The sequence below is a fragment of the Miniopterus natalensis genome, chromosome 1, assembly GCF_054644295.1.
Source record: "Miniopterus natalensis isolate mMinNat1 chromosome 1, mMinNat1.hap1, whole genome shotgun sequence".
Lineage (NCBI taxonomy): Eukaryota > Metazoa > Chordata > Mammalia > Chiroptera > Miniopteridae > Miniopterus > Miniopterus natalensis.
This window is the reverse complement of record NC_142081.1, coordinates 177,536,623-177,556,645: the sequence shown is the minus strand read 5'-3', so window position 1 is coordinate 177,556,645 and position 20,023 is coordinate 177,536,623. Positions and strand designations below refer to the sequence as shown.

Below are 20,023 nucleotides of genomic sequence, written 5' to 3'. Positions count from 1 at the left end.
CCTAGGGTTATGGGGCTGGCTGAACACAGGACATCTTACAACGAACAGATGAGATCAACAGCAGTTCATTTGTCACATATATTCACAGTCACGGAAGGAGGACACTGCACGCTCTGCAGGGCTACACAGGTTTGCACTTAGGAGCAGAATGAACAGTCAGGGGCTATGGGGAGGCAGCCTTTATACTATAAGGAGGGTGGGGTGACCCCTCCTTCACATGGAAAGATGTGATTTGGCTGGTTTGAATAATTAAACAGCTTGCAGGGAATTTAAACTAGCATTCAGGGATAAACAGGAACTGTGTCTGGTCCCTTTGACAAAGAGGGTTGTTTGGCCAGGCGACCTTGTGCACAGGAACAGAATGGAGAAGGGAACTTCCTGTCCGGCCATTTGAAAACCTGCCTATTTTATTTTTTCAGATACATAAATAACAAAAGCAGCACATGATTTTGAGCCCTAATTTTCAGCCTTATATCACAGCATAACCTGCTCAAGATGTCAAAGCCAATGAGAAATGGAGCTTAGATTTGAACCAAAGTTGCCCCTTGGGCTTAAAAATCTATGCACTGGAGGCAAATGAAGGAGAGGGCAAGTTTAAAAATACCGCTGAGTGTGTGCTATTGCTTTCCGTGTTATTCTCCTCTGGCTCATTGAAATTAATCTAATCCCAAGGCACTCAATACCCTAAGAATGCTCATGGGTATAATACTATAGTTAGAAAAGATGTCACCATTGCTGGAAGTTGGGTGACATAGGACTATTTTTGCAACTTCCTGTGAGTTGATAATTATTTTAAAATAAAATTTTTTTAAATGCTCATGGGGCCTACGGTTCTAAAGTATATTTCTGCATTTGGAGATAGTCCCTGTGCTCACTGTAGGGCAGCAGAGCCATCTACACCAACACTTCTTACCGTGTCCCATCCACCTTGTGTCGGCATATCCCTCCATTTCAGGCCTAATTCTATGGTAATTACGAAAATCACTTTCTTGTACACACTCCCAGTTCCTTTTCTCTTTCCAGTTTTATTTTTATTTTTTTAATTAGTTGGCCAAACCACAGCCCCGATTAAACCCAACTCTGGGTCTTTGCTAGAGAAAAGCACACAGCCAGGCTGACGTCATTTAAAACTCAAGATCCTGACCCTCTAGTGGTCCCTTGGTGTTAGTTGGTGCTATATAATGAAACGTCTGTGTGCCCCCCCAATTCATATATTGATACCTAACACCTACTGTGGTGGTATTAGGAAGTAGGGTCTCTGGGTGGTGATTAGGTAGAGGGTAGAATTCTCATGAGTGAGATTAGGGTCCCTGTAGGAGACCCCAGAGAGCTCTCTTGCTCCTTCGACCAAGTGAAAAGGCAGCTGTCTGTGAACCAGGAAGGCGGCCCTCATCAGACACAGAATCCACCAGCGCCTGGACCTTGGATTTTTCAGTCTCCAGGACTGCAGAAATAAATGGCTGTTGTGTATAAGCCACACCCACTCTATGGTATTTTGTTAGAACAACTCGAATCAACTAAGACACCTGGCAGTTCTTACTTCCCCAGTTTCCTTGATTTCAGATATATACCTTCTCCTCTTACGTCAGAACTCCAGCATCTCCTTTTCCACATTTCCTGTTTCTCCATAGCACTCATCTCTATTTAATATTTAATTATTTTGGTATGTATATATGTATGTATTTAACCTTTCCCTACAAGGACACAAGCTCTAGGACTTTTTATTCATTTGCTTCACTCCTGCCAAAAATAGTGCCTGGCATATAGTGAGCATTTAATTTATATTTATTGAATGAATGAATGAATGAATGAATGAATGAATGAATGAATGAAGAACTGTCTCTGGAGCTTTGGGCATCTAGGCATAAAGATGGTCACATCAAGGAGAGTAGACCTCGCCTCTGCTTCTTTATCCTGTATTCTGTCTATAGTGTCTCCCAAACGCGAAGTCTGAGTAGAGCCAACGCACAATAGGAAGCTCTGTAGAAGGCTCTGATATTTATTAGCTACGAGTGAAATCTTTTTATATGCCACCTTGAGAGGTAGAACAAAATAAAAGGGGGAGGCTATTTGACTTGAGGATACCTTCCACGTAGGTAGGGAATCTAATTGTGTAATGAAATGACAGAAGGCAATGAAAATTCTGTCTTGATTACTTTCTTGAAACTAAAACCCAGTAGTAGAAATACTTAAGCATTGCAGTTTCTGCGAAAATTTGATGCCTGGGAGATGTAACAAGCAATTAACAGTTATTTCCATGCCGTTATGAGTTGTTTCTAATAATACTTCTACCCTGTTTTTGCCACATGAGTTTTATTTTAATAAATTTAACAAATCTATATCTCCTAAGAGATTGCCTTTTCTTCGAGGGGAGCGAATGCTGCCTATTGCTTTGTACTTTCCTAGTGCTTAGCACCGTGCTTGGCACATAACAACTCCCTGAATGTTTGGTAAAAAAGGACAAGATGTGAACGAATCTGCACGCATTCACGAGTTATATTCCACAATCTCTTAGCAACCTTCCTACATAGGCACATAGCACAACTTGAGATGGGAGGAGGTGACACCTCTCTTTTGCACAGTGGTAGAAAGGTGGCTGTGAGCTAGGCAGTGGGAGGAGGGCCGGCGTGATGGCCGGACCACAGTCCTGTTCTCAGCACAGTGTTTGTAGAGGACTTCGGGAAGCACGAGGAAGTTTAGAATCTGGAAATTAACATTCTTTTATTATTATTACTTTTAATTTTATTGTAATGAGAACACTTGACATCTGTTCTCCTAACAAATTTCAAGGGTACATTGTTGTTGACTGTGGGTATAATGTATAGCAGCTTATTCATCTCGCTTAACTGAAACTTTATGTCTGCTGGCTAATAACTCCCATTTCCCCCTCCCCCCAGCCCCTGGTAGCCACCATTCCAGTCTTTGATTTTGAATTTGATTATTTTGGATACTTTGTGTAAGTGGAATCATGTAATACTTGAATTCCTGTGACTGGCTTATTTCACTTAGCATCATGTCCTCCAGGTCCACTCATGTTGTTGCATAGCGAATTCCCTTGTCTTTTAAAGGCTGACTAGTATTCCTCTGTATGTATGTGGCACATTTAGAAATTGATACTGTTATGGCCACTCATGTCCATGTACTCATTGAAAAATTATCCTGCACTCTCGGGGCCGTGACACACCAGCTGACGATCAATCTCTAGAGGGCAAGGTCTCTGGAGGCTATCACAGCCACCACTGTATCTCCTGAACTTAGCATGATGCCGGAATCATAATATATACTCAGAAACCATTCTTTGAGTGGATGAATGAGATGGGCTCAATTGATGCTGTTCTTTCTTCCACTCTCTGTCCTCCATCAAATCCAACACCTGATTGAAAGCCACCTTCATGAACTGGTCTTAATCCTATATGTGATTTTTTTTGGTCAAACCCTGTCATACAGGGCACAATAGGGAATGCTTTCTGCCTTATATTTTATTGAGTTTCCCCATATTTAAACAAAAATGATAGACTACCTTTGGTCTTAATGGTTTAGACGAACTTATGGAATGTTCATATAAGCAGACCAGCGCTGAAACTGCTGGGACTTGGTTCCAGTGTTCTATATTTATTTGAATGACATGCTAGGAATTATTTTTCAGTATGTGCCAATTTTCTTTGCTGCCTGCATATAAATTCTTAGTGTTTCACTATCTTCCATGGCTAATTCAAATAACTATTAAAAAAGAAAGTTCTCACCACTCATTTTTCCTCGAAAGCTCACTCCTTATTAGTTACTATTGTATTTTAGACACTACTGTTGCAAACAAAGCTAAGATTCTTATGGTGTAATTTTCAAAAGCTAGAGCAACCTTGAATCTCAATTAAATTGTCACCAAATCATTTGTATTTGTGATTCAATTTGAAAATTAGAGCCAATAATTTGGGCCTGAATCATTTGGGATGTATTCATTTACACCTTCATAATATCTAGGGTATGTTGTTCAACTCCTTACTTAGAATCTCTCTCAAAAGCATTTACCATTGATTGGGAACCTATGAATTCAGCTTGGTTCACCAATCCAGGCCTAGTTTGCAACATTCAAAGTAACTTTATTTTTTTATAGGTTACATGTAGTGAGTAAAAAGCAAACGTGATTTAATGCTTTTGGTTTGGGGTAGAGAATATTTCAAAACACAAATAGGTTTTTTAAAATGTCTGATTATAATGATATCATAAGATATAAAGGTATCGGTTCTAACAAATGCTAGTTTTTTTGGAGGAGGTAGCAGGTAAAAGCAGTATCATAATATTATGGAATATATATATATATATTCCATAATTCTAAAGATTATATTAATGTCAGAATTTCTACATAAGAATAGTAATAGTATTATTTTGGATTCTGGTCTTACCCACTAAGTAGCAGGAAGCTCTTGCTCACATCTTTTCAATCCAGACTGGAGGTTATGTGAGTTTTTCCCATGTGCTCTAAAAACTCTCTTTTTAGGCAAAACAGTATAGGAGTATTCCTTTGAGGGGAAGGGGAAAGGGAGGAATGTGTTCCTAGAAATGGGAACATTTAGTGATCACAGCTGATGTTATATTCACTAGTAAACATGCAGTGTCTTAGTACTACTGTTGCTATTGCTATTGCTATTGCTATTACCATTACCATTACTAGCACATATTTTACTTCTCTGCCTTCCAGAGACCCAAGGTTCACTTTTCATTTATATTTTAAAAGGCTATTATCTTACCCTACCTCTGGGGTCCGCAGCAGCGGGGGCAGCTAATGAAAGGCCGAATTGGGCAGGAACTGGGAACCGGCAGCAGGGGGAGCCGGTTGCAAGCAGCCAGGAATAAACTGGCGGAGAGCAGCCAAGGTTCAGTGAGGGCCCCTAAAGGCCCAAACCAGCAGCAGGTTGTCCTGAGTACACAGGGCCTGTGCCTGTGCAAGGTGACACTGGGGAGGCAGGCAGAGGGTGTGGCGTCCGTATTCTTCTGACCCCCGTCTCCTGCCCTCTGGTGCCATCCTCCTGCAGCTTTTCTCTCTTCTGTTGGGCGTCTGTATCCTTCCTAGATCTTCAGAGTTCGCATTACTGTGTGAAGCTTCGATTGGTCTGGTCCCATCTTCCCTTACAGGACATCCCTGCTAAGAGTCCTAAACCTTGACAGATCTGTTCTAGGTGCTCTAGTGACCAGTATATGCCCAGGGTTAAGTAGGTGCTATCATGTAATGTCACTCTTTTCCAGTTAAGTCCATGAAACTTACCTTGACTCATCTAGAAGAAATGGGAACTTCAAGCAGATCATACAAGAGACGATTTGGTCCTTGATGCGTGCAGAATCCCAACTCATAAAAAGTCTTTCTCAAGTGTTCTGCATTCAGAGCAAGGTTTATCTTAGAATCATAAGATTTTATAGCTAAGGAGAGATTATCTCTGTCATTATTTCCTAATCTCCTGATGGTCCCCAGTACCTGGTGTCCACAAAGGGTGCTCACATAGTGCTTGTTAATAAACAACATTAACAGAGAAATAAAATTTTTGTCCTGTAATGACATCTGCTGTCACTGTTTGTGACATGCACAAAATTCAGTTGATGAAATCTGTAGTTGAAATTCGAAAGCAACTTTTTATAGGTGTTGTGGGACCAAATTGTTATCACATGTTGGCAGTTTGGTTGGTTTGTTTAATTCTGTTTTGATTGCTATAGGTGAAGCATTTTTAGAGCAGGCTCTGTCTATGAATGGGAGACCGACATCAACTACTGAAGGGATTCTAAGGCTGCGGGAAAAACTCTCTGCCATCTGGTCCCTAAAATTACTCCCTTGCTTTCTGTGGCCTGAAATTCCACAAATGCAGCTTCAGATTTTTCTTTTTGTTTCCTTTTCCCGTGAAAATAACAAAATAGATTCACCTGGGGAGATATTAGAAAAATCCCCATGTTTGGGTCCAACTCCCAGAACATCTGCTTCTATTAGCCTGGAGTATGGCCCAGGCATTAGTATTTTTAAAAAATTCCTTGGGTAATTTGAATGTGCAGCCAGTGTTGATAAATGCTGTGTTAATAGGACACTAAGATGCATTCACTTGCACCAGAGTTATCTGAATGTGGGCATTTTGCTTTTGTTTTCTTTTAAATCAGATATCTTCTTGAAAAAGAGGTTATTGGAAGGGAGAAGGGCAATAAAGAAAGAGAACTCTGGACTCTGAAGAGAACTGAGCGGTAAAACCAGAGGCGGGGAGTGGAAGACATGGAGGTTCCAAAACCAAGTCTTATCTGTTTCTCCATGCTCCAAGGCTAGGCTTGCTAGTATTAATGACAAACAGTGAGGGAATGGCAAGCAGTAACATGACTTGCCTCCCTTCCCTTCCCTTGGGCATTTAAGGAGCCTTCCACATTAGGTCAGGGAAATGGTGCACACACTGTTCTGTAGGCAGCACAAGTTGTTTTAAGATACCTCCAGCTGCTCTGTAAACCCATTAGGGAGATGATTCGTCCCTCCTTTGATTGGAAGTTCCAGATTAATGGGCCTGAAAATTGAATGAGCTCAGTGACTGCTTAAAGATCCATGGTGAAATGAAAACAAGTCAGAATAGAAACAAACCTACAGCGAGTTGCTACAGAAGCTTTTCAGCTTGTATTGTTTTCAGGCCTCAAGTGAATCTGAAATGGTCATACCACATAGGAAAATCAAAGTTGGGGGTATTGCCAAAATGTTAAAAAATATTCTTAAGTGTCAAAATGTTATAGAGCAAACAACCAATACATAGATATTTTTTCATCCAAGTCATAAATCCTTTGCTTTTCTTTGCCTAGATGCTCCTCATTTTTCAAAACAACAAGACTGGCCAAAGAAAATAATAATTAAAAGTAGGGAAAAGGTAGTCTTTGTAAGAATTAACTTATCCTTTTAAAGTGCTTGAGAATTTCAGAAATATTTTTCATCCTTATAAACAAAAATTGAGTCATCCTATTAAATTGGCTCCCTTCATTGCTTTGAGATGAATCTCTCCAGAGTTGGATTTCTTGTGAAGCTAATGAAGCTGACACTTCAGATCTCTCACTTGCACTAGCCCCACCTTAGGGCCCAGGAGGAGGGGCTCTCACAATGAGTTCAAAAGAGCATATGTTTCATAAAATTAGAAAAAAATAAGATATTTTAACAGCAATCAGTGAAGAACACTTTCTCCATCCAGATTTTCCTTTGATGTACTTCCTCTTATGGTGTGTGGCAGTGGAGGGACTGCATGTGTTTTTGGGATCTGGTTAACGGATTTATGAGATAACTTGTGTAGTTTGCAGTCTCTTCAGTATATACCTAAGCCATTGCTAGTTATTCTAATGTATATGTAGCTTATAGCAAACTTCTCTGCTCACTCTGTGCTCATCCAGAATCTTCACCTAAAGGTGCAGCATCAAGATCTTGTAGAGAAGCAAATTTGCTACCCCAAGACATGTTACTTTGGCATATTGATTATTTTGAATTAATGTTACTTGAGAAATAGTCTGTACCAGAAGGACACTGTGGCCTTCCTCTTTCTCTCATTCAAAGCAAGAAATAAATCTCTTATGTGAAAGGTATCCTCTGTGCACCAGGAGATAGAGAGACATCCTTATCACCAGAAATAGAAAATTCAGGGCCCAGAAGGCTGGGTAAACAAACTGTTTAGTTTCTTCACTAATTTTCTGCAGCTGGTTTATATTGTTGGGGAGAAAAACATTTTTCCCCTGATCTTCTGGGTTCTTTTGGCTGGTCTAATAATTCAATTGACATAAGACACATTAAAAGGAGAAAAAAAACAAATTTAATTTGTACATACAGAGGTCTCATAGATATGGAGTCTTTTATACTTTTTAGATAAACAAACAATAAATTTGTGAAGAACTGACAAGACCAAGAAACTTAGCCTTGGGTCTAATTAGTGAAGAAACTAAGCACAGGTGGAATGTAAGGCGTGAGAAACGAGTCTGTGGAGAATTCTCCCAACTGTCAGACATGTAAAATTGCAGTGGAAGGTTCCTATTGATACCTGTTTAAAGCATAGATTCTTACCAGTTAGCATCACTGCATTTCATTTTTTTGCAGAGAATTACATGAATAGAGTTTATCAGAATTCCTGTGTTAATAGGACACAAATCTATAGCAATAGGATAAGCTGGTGAAGTTGCCTGTTTTATGCATTCTGGTACAGCAGGTGGCATGTTAGAGTGTCTGGTATACCCTGCCTTACTGAAGTGTGGCAGTTCCAAACCGATCGGCAGGTAAAATTGCCTTCAGTACAGAGAAACAATCGAGTATGCTAAAGAAAAGACTGATGTATTCTGCTAGTGTCTGTATTTTGAAAAAATTTCAAAATTATATTAATAGTTGATCAGAAATGTAGGAAAAAGTATTATAAAGATGTTTCAGATAGATGATTAAGAAACGTTATGTTATTTTTCTGGATTTTGTAATGTTTTCATTTTAACTCAGCTTTTTAAAAATTTATAACTTGTGATGTCTTCTCCCATTCTAAATAAATAGCATTTTTATACCTAATCTTATAATTTCAGTTTGGTTTTATTTTCTTAAAGAGGGAACTTTCAAATTGTACAAGTGTCAGGTTGCCCCAAACCTGGATCTGCAATATATCTCTGTGGGAGAAATTTTTGCATTATGGCCAAGCCAGAAAGTATATGGATGGAGTGGGAATTGTGGTCCCTGAGCAGATACTTTTCTATTTTCTTAATAAGTTAGGAAATTGGGTTCTCTTCTGAATTCTGCCATTTATTGGCTGAGTGGTCAGACCCAGATCTCTCAGAGAAGAAAAAGGGAGACACATGATATTTATTGGGGATCCAGTAGTAAAATGCTAGGATCATACTAGCATTTTTTATATATTATCTCATTTAATCCTCATAACTGATTAATGAGATTGGGGGAAGCCAAGACAAATAGATGAGGAACCTGCATCAAGGGACTTTGTGGACTATGACTTCATCTATGACTTACAGGTTTATGATTCTAAGATTCCTCCGCTGTAAAAGGATAATTATGTCTTATTTATCGGCTTCGCGGGATTTTGTCAGCCAGCAAATGAGGGAGCCTGTGAGAAAGGACTTTAAATATTATTCTATATATAGGAAATAACATTTATGGTCTGCAGCTCTGTACACAGCCATCTGATTTTGGGGAATTAAATTGTTTAACCTTAACAGCTCTGAGATCTTGCAGCAAATGGCGCTACTTAAATATATTTCATAGATAGTGGCATTGAAGGTTTTTTGTGCTCACTGGGGTGAGTTGTTTCCTGCTTGGACCCCAATAAAGATGTATCTCTTCTCACCATAGTTCTTCACTCCATCCAGAGCAGAGAAAAAGGGAAGAAGGATAATCACAATGACAAAAGGAGACAAAGAGCTTAGAGCTGAGTTTGGAGAAAGAAATGACCTTCTATATACAATATATTGGAGGAAATCATCATCCACCAAAAGAAATTAATAAAGATTTGCTCATTTCCATGAACCTTGTGCTTTTGCAGAGTCTCAGAATATGTATCAGGATCACAGGCTCAAATCACAAGGTTCCTGGCAAAACTTGGAAGAAGAGAAATCAAAACTGGACCAAAACAGAGTCTGTTCTCTTTGCCAGGCCGTGTAAGGAAGATTAATTTTTTTGTTGACAAGAAACTTTTGGTTGATACCAGGATGACATTGGAGAATTATTTAGAGAGAGTTGTTTATGTTAATGTTCAAGTTAACTGTCTATGGATATGTAATAGGTTTCTCATCTCAACTATGAGATTAATAATTCTCAAATCATTTTTTTCTTTAAATTTGATGAATTTAAAAATGATTCTAGATATTTTCATAGATAGGTACTTGAACTAGGTGGATCATATGTAATTATTGTAGTCCTGATTCTGTTTTTGGGGGAAGGTAAAAGCGGGTTATAAAACTGCTTTAACAAAGCTTATTACTGAATGTGCTACATGAAAAGTCAGACTGAGATATAGAACTTCATAGGCAGGTTAAATAACTGGATGCTTTTTTAGATGAACATTTAAAAATATATTTTAAAACTTTTATATAGTGGAGGTAGGGAGATATATTTTTCTAAGAAGTTACAGCAGATAGAATCACATTCATTCATTAATACTATCCAAAATATTTGTCAAACGATATTCTATTTTGTCTAGACCTCATCTTTCTGCGTTTCTTTATAATTTTTTATTGTTGATAGTATTAACTTATAGACATTACAGAATTATAGAGCTATAAGACAACTTCTTTGAAGACATGGTACCAGGTTTAAAATTTAGTTACCTATAGTATTCATGCTCCATTATGGAGACCTATGTCTGACTTAAATTTGGTTTTAGAAACTCAGCTCACTTTACTGACATCTAACTCACTAAATTTATATATGAACAGGGGAAAAATACTCAGAATATAAAGTAGTACAGTAAGGGCTTTTTGAATTTTGACTGTTTTATCTACGTTACTGAGAAGGGGAGCAAGTTACATTGTGTGACTACATCCCAGTGATGCTTTACTACTCACTAGAAATCAGTGTCCCAGGCAACTGCCCATTAATCCAGCTCTAGATAAAGGTTACTTTTTTTTTCTTGTCAGGATCTCTTCTAAATTATGTTTTGTTTGGTTCTTGTTTTTAATCTCTGTTTACATTTTGCTGTTTTATTGCATGCGCTCTGCTGCTAAGTCATCTGAAATCTTTTGTAGAAGGTGATAGGCATCAAACAAGTAATATGGGCTGTTTCCGTGTGTCTTGCCTGTTTTCCTTTTGGCTTCATCTTTGCCATCTGCCTCAGCGTTAGCAGAATTCCGATGAGCTGGTGGTCTGACATATCCCCACTGCCCTGACATCCACTCCCAACTCTAATCCAACTAGCAGCTGTTTTTCCATAGACACACTCAGGCTCGAGGGTGCCTGTCAGGACTCCGACCCTGCCAGGGCTAGACCTTTAGGATGATTCTCAATCTTGGGCTGGCGGTTGATCTGGGCTGAGCATCTGAAGAGACATTGTACCTCTGGGGTCTGCGCATCCCCAAGAGGAAAAGCCTTGCCATTCTGTGCAGGTTGTTCCAAGAGGACCTGCTAACTGTGAAGGCTTCAGAGGGTCACTGTGCTCCTCCTTCCATCTAGGAGAGCACCCATCAAGATTTTTCCTGATGTTTCCAGGAGGGACTGAAGTGTTTCCAGTTTTCACATCCCTGTCTGTGAACAGCAGTACTTCCTCCCACATGTAGGCTTCTATCACCCCCAGGTACCCTATTAGCTTGGTATGAGAATAAACTCATGAGTATACAAAAGGAATAATTACAGTCTAAGGGAACCCAGTAGTCACCTTGAGATAAAACAAGAAGAGAGTGAGAGAGGGAGGGAAGTAGAGAGAAGGAAAGGGTGAAGGACAGGGAGTGATGGAGGGACACGGGGGGGGGGGGAGGGGAATAGAAAGCAGCTGGTGCAGAAATAAAACTGTTATGGAGACAGATGATTATTAAAATAATCACAACAAAATGTTTTTAAAGAAGAATAAAGGAAATTCTATTACAGATTTACAAAGACTTCCTGAAACTTAAAAATCTTATACTTTATAAATTTAAAAACTGAGCAAATGAATTAAGGAGACATTAGTCACTGCAGAGACCAGCGTCAGCAGCCTGGAGGGTCAGGTGGAAGGCACATTTTAAAATACAGAGAAGTGAAGTCATGAAGAAGAGTTATGGAGGGTAGGAGCAGGTGTCCACAGATGCGGAGAACAGGAATAGTCCAATGAGGAGAAACAGGAACAGATGGGAGGAAACATAATAATCACAGTAACAACAGGGCGAAGTAACATGGGATTGAAATTAAGACTCGTATATTCTGATCAAAAGTACCCAGGCTGGACTGACTGCATATTTGAAGGTTGGAGGTGAGAGGGAAAGCAGGCTGGTGGCCACTGGCTTTTTCATTCTGCTCCCAGTCTTGCCCCTTTGGGGAGCACATAGTGCTTTTGAGAGTGAGGAACCTTGTTATTTCCTGATAACACCATTACGGCCACACCTTAAACTCCTCATGTGACATGTCAGCGCTTGTTTTACCGGCTTTCCCATCAACTGTCATTATTAATGGATGAAACAAGTTACATAAGAGAGTGGTTCCTGTTAATGTGAATTATTTTGAGCTGCTTTGTACCCTGGTGGGTTCGGGTATACAAAATTGGCCTGAGAACTAAGTTTCAGGTTAGGAATAGAGGAAAGTATATTTCTGTGCAATTTATGGAGAATTTGGCAAGTCAGAAACAATTTGGAAAGTAGGGGTGAGATTGCATGTAGCTGGGATTTGATGTGGTGTAAAGTACCCAAAGATAATAATAAAGATGTCTAAGGCCCAATGCTCAGTTTGAAATTGTGTTTCTGTGCCATAAACTCTTCCTGGTTCTGTCCCTCCCTCCCATTATGTTAAATCTGAGATAATTATGGATACCACTGTATGTATTTGAGGTAGAAAGAGGTTTACTACATGAAAATAGGTGCTTAGAAAATAAAAGGAAGAGGTCTAGGTTGGGTTTCCTGAAACATTTTTAGGAAGAATGTGTCACTGTCCCACTCGGGGAGCCATTGTCTGTGAGGCCTTCACTGCAGCTTCCCTTGGAAGCAAGAAGCATCCACTTTCATTAAACCCAAGGAACTGAAGAGTAAACCCTGAAACGCCGATGGAAGAAGATCTTATATTTCCATGACCTTTCTTCTTCACAGCAGCCATGGCCAAGAGTGGCAGGAACATAGAACTCACTGTATTTTGCCTTGGAATCTTATGAAAGATACCTGATTAGCAGAACCTAATTTGCTTCCAGACGATAGCACCTAGAAGATCCTTGGTGTAAAAGTCAAGAGAGGCAATTCAGCGTAGGGCTGACTTTTCACAGGGCCAATGAAGTAGGGGCAGAGAGATAACTAGTATTCGTGGTACATTATAAAGTGTAGGGGCAGGAAGATAATTCATAAAGAATTGGGGAAAGCAGGATCTGGGGGAGTATGATCATGATGCCTCAATTTAGGTTACAGTTGTCCTGGGTGACGTGGATTGTCTTAAGGTGGCTTGGGATGACTTCAGGCTAGGATGGTGAGTCTTGGAATGACTAAACCACCTCCTTTGTCCCAACTAATTGCAGACATTAAGAATGTACATTGACCTGCTATTCCCTGGGCCTTAGAATCTTCAATGAGCTCTTTAGGAATTCAGTTTACCAATTGACTGGAGGTGACACTAAGGGAGAAATGAAACCTATTTGCTACCCTGCTTGTCAATCCTTTTGAAAAAACTTGCCACAGTACCACAGGGCTATTATTGTTTAAAACTTGACCCAAATCCTGTGAGCAGCACACAGAGCTGCAGGCCATACATGTTATTTTATTTATAGAATTGATGAAGAGGCAGTGGCTATCTATGTATTGCCGTAGGTAGAAAACAGCAAGTGAACAACAGCATATGTAGGAAGGGAGGCTGGGTGTAAACTGCCTGTTTCATAGTGGTTAGGCAGTCTAGTCCAGTGGGCAGTGGTCCATAAAAATGAACAGAATCATTGGCCCAGTTGAAGTAACTTAACCTTAGCAATTCTGTCAATTATTATATTGTTCCATTTTGTTGGTGGTCTTAAGAAACTTGTTTTCATCTTATGATGAAAGGCATAAAGAAAGTTAATATAAGTCTGTATTAACTTTATAGCTGATGATGTGCTAAACATTTCCTATGTAGTATTATGTATGTGTATATGTATGGTACGGGTTGAATTGTTTTCCCCCAAAATTCATATAACTGACCCCCAGTAACTGAGAATGTGACCGTATTTGGAAATAGGGTCATTGCAGATGTAACTACTCAAGATGAAGTCATCAGGGTAGGTGCTAATCTAATATGACTGATGTCCCTATAAAAAGGGGAAGCGTGGACAGATGTGCACACAGGGAAGAGCATCATGTGATGATGAAGGCAGAGAGTGGGGTGGTTCTTAAACAAGTCCAGGACGCTCAAGGATTGCCACCAAATCACCAGAAGCTGGAGGAGAGGCATGGAACAGATTCTCCTTCTCAGCCCCCAGAAAGAACCACTCTGCTGACTTCTTGATTTTGGATTTCTAGCTTCCAGAACTGTGTGACAATACATTTCTGCTGTTTATGCCACACAGTTTGTGGTACTTTATTATGGCAGCTTTACCAAATAAATACAAAATATAAGAATTTTTAAAAAGCATATAAAGTATACTGAATCGATATTAAAAATTAGGAAGAATGAACTTAATGACATTATATATGCTATGCATTTGCTAAGGGGCCAATCAGGCATCACCTTTGCAGATGGTGAAAACTTTGGCTATTGGCTACAGATTTCAATATGACTGAACCAGCTGTAAGGATAGTCTATTATGCATCCAGGAAGAATTAAAAAATATATACTTGTCCTCTTAGGAGTTATCTGAAAATTTTTGATTACAAATGGAACATTTGGCAGAAATCTTTACCAAAAGAATTTGAGGCAGTAAAGGAACATGAGTCAGAAGCAGGCGGTTAGTGTCATTTCAAAAATTACACGTGGACATATTGCTTCATTTCTGACCTAAAATGTCCCTTGTGGTGTTATCAAAAAAAGATAATCATCTAGAATGAACATTTCTTGGACTTTTGACATTTAGGTTTTCATGGGAAATTGGGCCTGCTTCCAAGTAGATCTCAAAAGTAGGCTGGTAAAGGGATCAACTGGTGGATGTTGTCCCTTGGGGCCTGCCAGAGAAGATATAAAGAGGCCACACCCCTAATTCCTCCTCCAGGGAACATGGGCAGCCTTGTCTCTTTCCATCCATAACCAAATCTTCTAGGCAACACCCATAGTAGGTTGTAGAAAACCTGGGGTGTTTGATCCTAAATATAGGGGAAAGCATTTTTATTAATCTGGAAACCTCTAACAGTTTTACTGAAAAGTTGAAAATTTTTTTCCTTCAGGAGTCCCACATTTCTGAATACTTTCTGTATATTTTTTCTACCAGTGTTTGTACTTTTTAAGAAACAGCCCATTTCAGAAATGAGAAGATATTTCAACTTTTTTATTGCACAGGAAAAATCATGATTATATTTTTACCCCCTTGGGAGACTTTACATGCTGCCAACAATTACCATTTCAATACAGTCAATAAAGGCTTCTATCTCCATAGGATATTATTCTATACAGGGCAATCTTGAGGGTTATTTTTCTGTAAGTCCAAGAAAGAAACCAAAACAACTTCTTGTTAATTTGAACAAGGAAGTAAAAAAAAAGCTTTTGTAAAGTTATTTGTTTGTATAAAAAAAGCTAGTAATAGCTTTTTGGAATGTTAATGGGATGTTTACCATGGGCCAACCACTGTATTAAAACCTTATACACTTATCATACCTACAAGATTTTTTCAAGGGCCAACGTGATGTTTGTGAAAAACTTTGGACACTTGAAAGTTGCCTGGCTTGATGGAGCTCAAATCCAGGGTTACAGACCCTTGTCCACTAAAACACATACCTAAAGGCTGTGTTCACATATTTGAATGTCCCTACTCACTAATAAATATTGTTAAGAAACCCCAAAAGGCTTTATCTGTTAAAATTAATGAATGGTAGCAAACGATGACAATTGGAATAATCTGCTTTGGGATGTCAAAGAGTTTAATGTAGTTATTACTGATATTGGGGCAGGTGGGGTGCTAAGCCCAATGATTCCATAATTATGGCTTAATCACCCCGCAGGCATATTTATTTAGATGTGTTAGTTCAAAACCTCAGGAGCTCCCTGGGTGAAATCTGAGGGCAAGAAGAGACCAAAGAAAGAGGCAGACAGCTCCAGATTGGTAGTGGCAGCTTAATAAGCAAGGGAGCTTATATAGAGCTTGTCTTGGGTAGCTGCAGACAGTAGATCTTTGCACTCCCCCTCCAGAGTCTTAAGAGTTTAGAGACCTTAATGAGGTTCAGTCATGTTTACCATCCAGATGGTCTCAACAGCATAACTCAGCATAATTATTTTGAGATTCATCCAAGTTGTTGGCTGTATCAGTCGTTCATTCCTTTGCTATTGCTGAGTAGTATTTCATTGTATGGGTGAACCACAAACTCTATCCATGGACCTGTTGATGGGGATTAGGCCTTTTCCAGTTTTGGGCTATTACAAATAATGCTGCTGTAAACATCCACATACAAGTATTTTTATGTACATATGCCTTTATTTCTTTTGGGTAAATACCTAGGATTGGAATGACTGGGTTATATAGTAGGTGTATGTTTAATTTAAGAAACTGTCAGTTTTTCAAAGCATTGTACTCATTTACATCCCCATTAGCAGTGTGTGAGAGTTCCAGTTGCTCCATGTCCCCCCCTAACTTGGTATGGCCAGTATTTTGGGGGGGAGGGGTTGGTTGGTTAAGCCTCACCCGAGGATATTTTTTCCATTGATTTTTTTTTTTTAGAGAGAGTGGAAGGGAGGGGGAGAGACAGAGAGAGAAAAACATCAATGTGAGAGAGACACAGCGATTGGTTGCCTCCCACTCATGCTCTGATCAGGGCTGGGGGTCAAGCCTGCAACCCAGGTACATGCCCTTGACCAGAAATCAAATCCGAGACCCTTCAGTCCATGGGCCAATGCTCTAACTACTGAGTCGAACCAGCTAGCACAACCAGGCTTTTTAATTTGAGACATTCTGATAGGTGTGTAGTATCACATTATGGTTTTAATTTATATTTCCTTAGTGATGGATGATGCAGAGCATCATTCATGTGCTTTTCTGCCATCAGTGAATCTTCTTTGGCAAAGTGTTTAAATCATTTACCATTTTTATTTTATTTTTTAAATCATGTTCTAATAGTTCTTTATGTATTGGGATAAAAGTCCTTTATAAGACATGAGGTTTTCAAATATTTTCTCCCAGCCTGTGGTTTGGTATTTATTACCCCTTTAACAGAATTGTTCTGGGGAGCAGAAGTTCTTCATTTTGCTCTAGTTCAGTTATTTTTATTTATGGATTGTGCATTTGATATTTATCTAAGAAATCTTGGCCTAACTCAAGGCACAGATTTTCTCTTGTTTTGGAAATTTTATAGTTTTAGATTTTACATTTATATCTATGATACACTTCTGAGTTAATATTTGTATTTAATACAAGGTATAGATTGAAGTTCAGTATACACACACACACACACACACACACACACATATATGAATATCTATTTGTTAAAAAGACTATCCACTAAATTGTATTTAAAGCTTTGTGGGCAGTCAATTGACTATATGTGTATTTTCTATTTCTATTCTATTCTATTCTATTCTATTCTATTCTATTCTATTCTATTCTATTCTCATGGATCAATTTTTTAAAATCTTGGGCTGATACTGTGTCTTGATTACTGTTGTTTATGATACATTTTGAAGTAAGGTGGAAGAATTTGTTCTTCTTTTGTAATGTTATTTTGGCTATCTTAGCTCCTTTGCATTTCTAAATGAATTTTAGAATCACTTGACAACTTCTACAAAAATGCTGCTGGGATTTTGACTGCAATTGTTTTGAATCTATGCATCCATTTTGGAAAAATTCCACCTTAACTAAATTGTTTTCTAATCCATGAACGTGACATATATCTTCATTTAGTTAGACCTTCTTTAATTTCGCTTTTCAATATTTTATAATTCTCAGTGTTAGGTCTTGCACATATTTTAACAGATTTATCCGTAAGTAGCTCATATTTTTATGCTATTTTAAATTTTATATATATATATATATATATACACACACATATATATATATTTTAATATATCTTTATTGATTTCAGAGAGAGGAAAGGAGAGGGAGAGAGAGAGACAGGAACATCAACGACGAGAGAGTCATTGATCAGCTGCAGCCCGCAACCCAGGCATGTGTCCTGACCAGGAATTGAACCCTGATCGCCTGGATCCTAGGTCGACACTCAACCGCTGAGCCACGCCCAGCCGGGCTAAATTATATTTTTAATTGCAGTTTCCAACGGTTGCTAGTATATAGACATATTGTTGATTTTGGGACATTGGTCTTTTATCCTGAAACTTTGAAAACCCACTTATTAGTTTTAGTAGCTACATAGATTTTTCTGCATAAATAGGTTATCAGGACATCTGGGAATGACTAGATATGAGTATGGGTGGTCGGATAATGAGGGGACTTTGGGGATGATCATCATGTGTCAATAAAGGTAAAAAATATAATATGTTTTGCAAGAATAAATACGATAAATTTAATGCTGGATATGTTGAATTCTAGGTTCCCATGAAAATTCAAATGGAAATGTTTAGCAGGCAATCATATTCATGCTTTGGGGAGCTATTAGGAATGCAACGATCAGGAATGAAATGCACTTGGGAGTCATCATTATAGATGGTGGTCTGCTTTGCAGGAATATATAATGTGAAAGAAAAAGAAGAATGTCAATGAGAGAACTATGGGGAGCATCATGTTAATTTAGGATAGAGAGGCTTGGAGATTTTCCTGGGCTGAGATGAGAGAGAAGTTGTTAGAGAAAGACTCTTCAATTTCCTTTTCTTTGGTGCTTTTTTCAGAATCACAGATATCTGTTTGGATCCAAGAGAAAGTGTGTTGATTCCCACAGGGGTCATACCTCTGTCTCTGGCTTCTGTCTGGATTCAGGTTTCATGAAAATGAATTTGTTTCTCAGACTGACATTGCATTTCTGAAATTGAAATCTGACTGGCAGATTCTATATGATTGTGAATCCACTTATATGCCATATATTTTTTTAAAGTTTTTATTAAAGTTACTTTTTTTATAGTTACAGAAATAGTACACATGCACTGTAGAAAATTGGAACACACAACAAAACAAAATTAAAAATAAAACACATCACATTACCGGTCTCTCAGGGATTACCACCATTAATTAATACCTAAGTACATAGTAATATTATACATCCTATTTTGTAAGCTTCTTTTCTTAATCAATGATCCTCATCTTTCCTGTTCAGTAAATTTTTATCTCACCTAATACCCGGGTCATATTGCAAATTTCCACAATTGGCTAAAAAATGTCCTTTACAGTTCGTTTATCTAAGACCACACATTGCATTTGGTTATTATGTCTTGTAGGTTATTTTTAATTGGCACAATTGCTGTTTTAATAATCTGACTTATAAAAGAGACTGTTTTATATATAAATCTTAAAGACTTAGTTTCTAAAAAGCAGCCACTATTGTTCATTGAAAAATACTATTGTAACAAAGATCAGTAATTAATCTACTTGTCTGTTTACTAGTGTTAATAGTTGATGTGCTGTCAAATCAGGCATATTTATATAAGATGCAGACAAGAGCAATATGTGTGATGGAATAGTTAGTACTACTTCTTGTGCGATCACTGGGCTTGGGTTGGCAAGACCTAGATTCTCATATCATCTCTCTGAGTGATTCCAGCACTGTCTCCTCTATTCCTCCAGCACTGGCCCCTGGGGTTCCAACTCCACAGTTCTTGGTTTTTGTAACGTCACCTGTTTCTGTCATCCCAGACGTAAGGATGGTAGCTGCTTCCTCTGTCTGGCAGTTTTTGAACATGTCTACAAATTCTCTGACATGCCTACCACTAAGAGATGGGGCCTGTGCCCCCTTCCCTTGTATCTAGACCAAACTTCCTGATTAATCAACCAACAGAAAGAATATGGCAGAAGTGACACTGAGTGGCGCTGGGTAGGTCATAAAGGGAGGTGGATCTTCTAACTTTTTCTCTTGGATTTCTTGCATTTGAAACCTGACCCATCAGGGAAGAAGCCTGAGACTGTTGTGTTTTGAGGAAGGGCAGGCCACATGGAGAAGTTCTGTGTGGGTGTTCTGACCCCTACTAAGGTCCCAGCCAACAGCCGGCCTCAACTATCACTTATGTCAGCAAGTAAGCTTTCAAGATGACTCCAACCTGCACCATGGATATAACTGCATGAGGGAACCCAAGTGAGAGCCACCTAACAGAACCTGCCCAAGTCTCAGAACTGTGAAAGAT

General features: G+C 38.8%; 1 protein-coding gene across 2 annotated transcripts in view; it reads left to right on the top strand.

Annotated features, from left to right (window-relative positions):
- The window catches only part of GRXCR1 (glutaredoxin and cysteine rich domain containing 1), a 197,063-nt gene that overhangs the window by 79,417 nt on the left and 97,623 nt on the right, over nt 1-20,023 (top strand). The window lies entirely within an intron of this gene.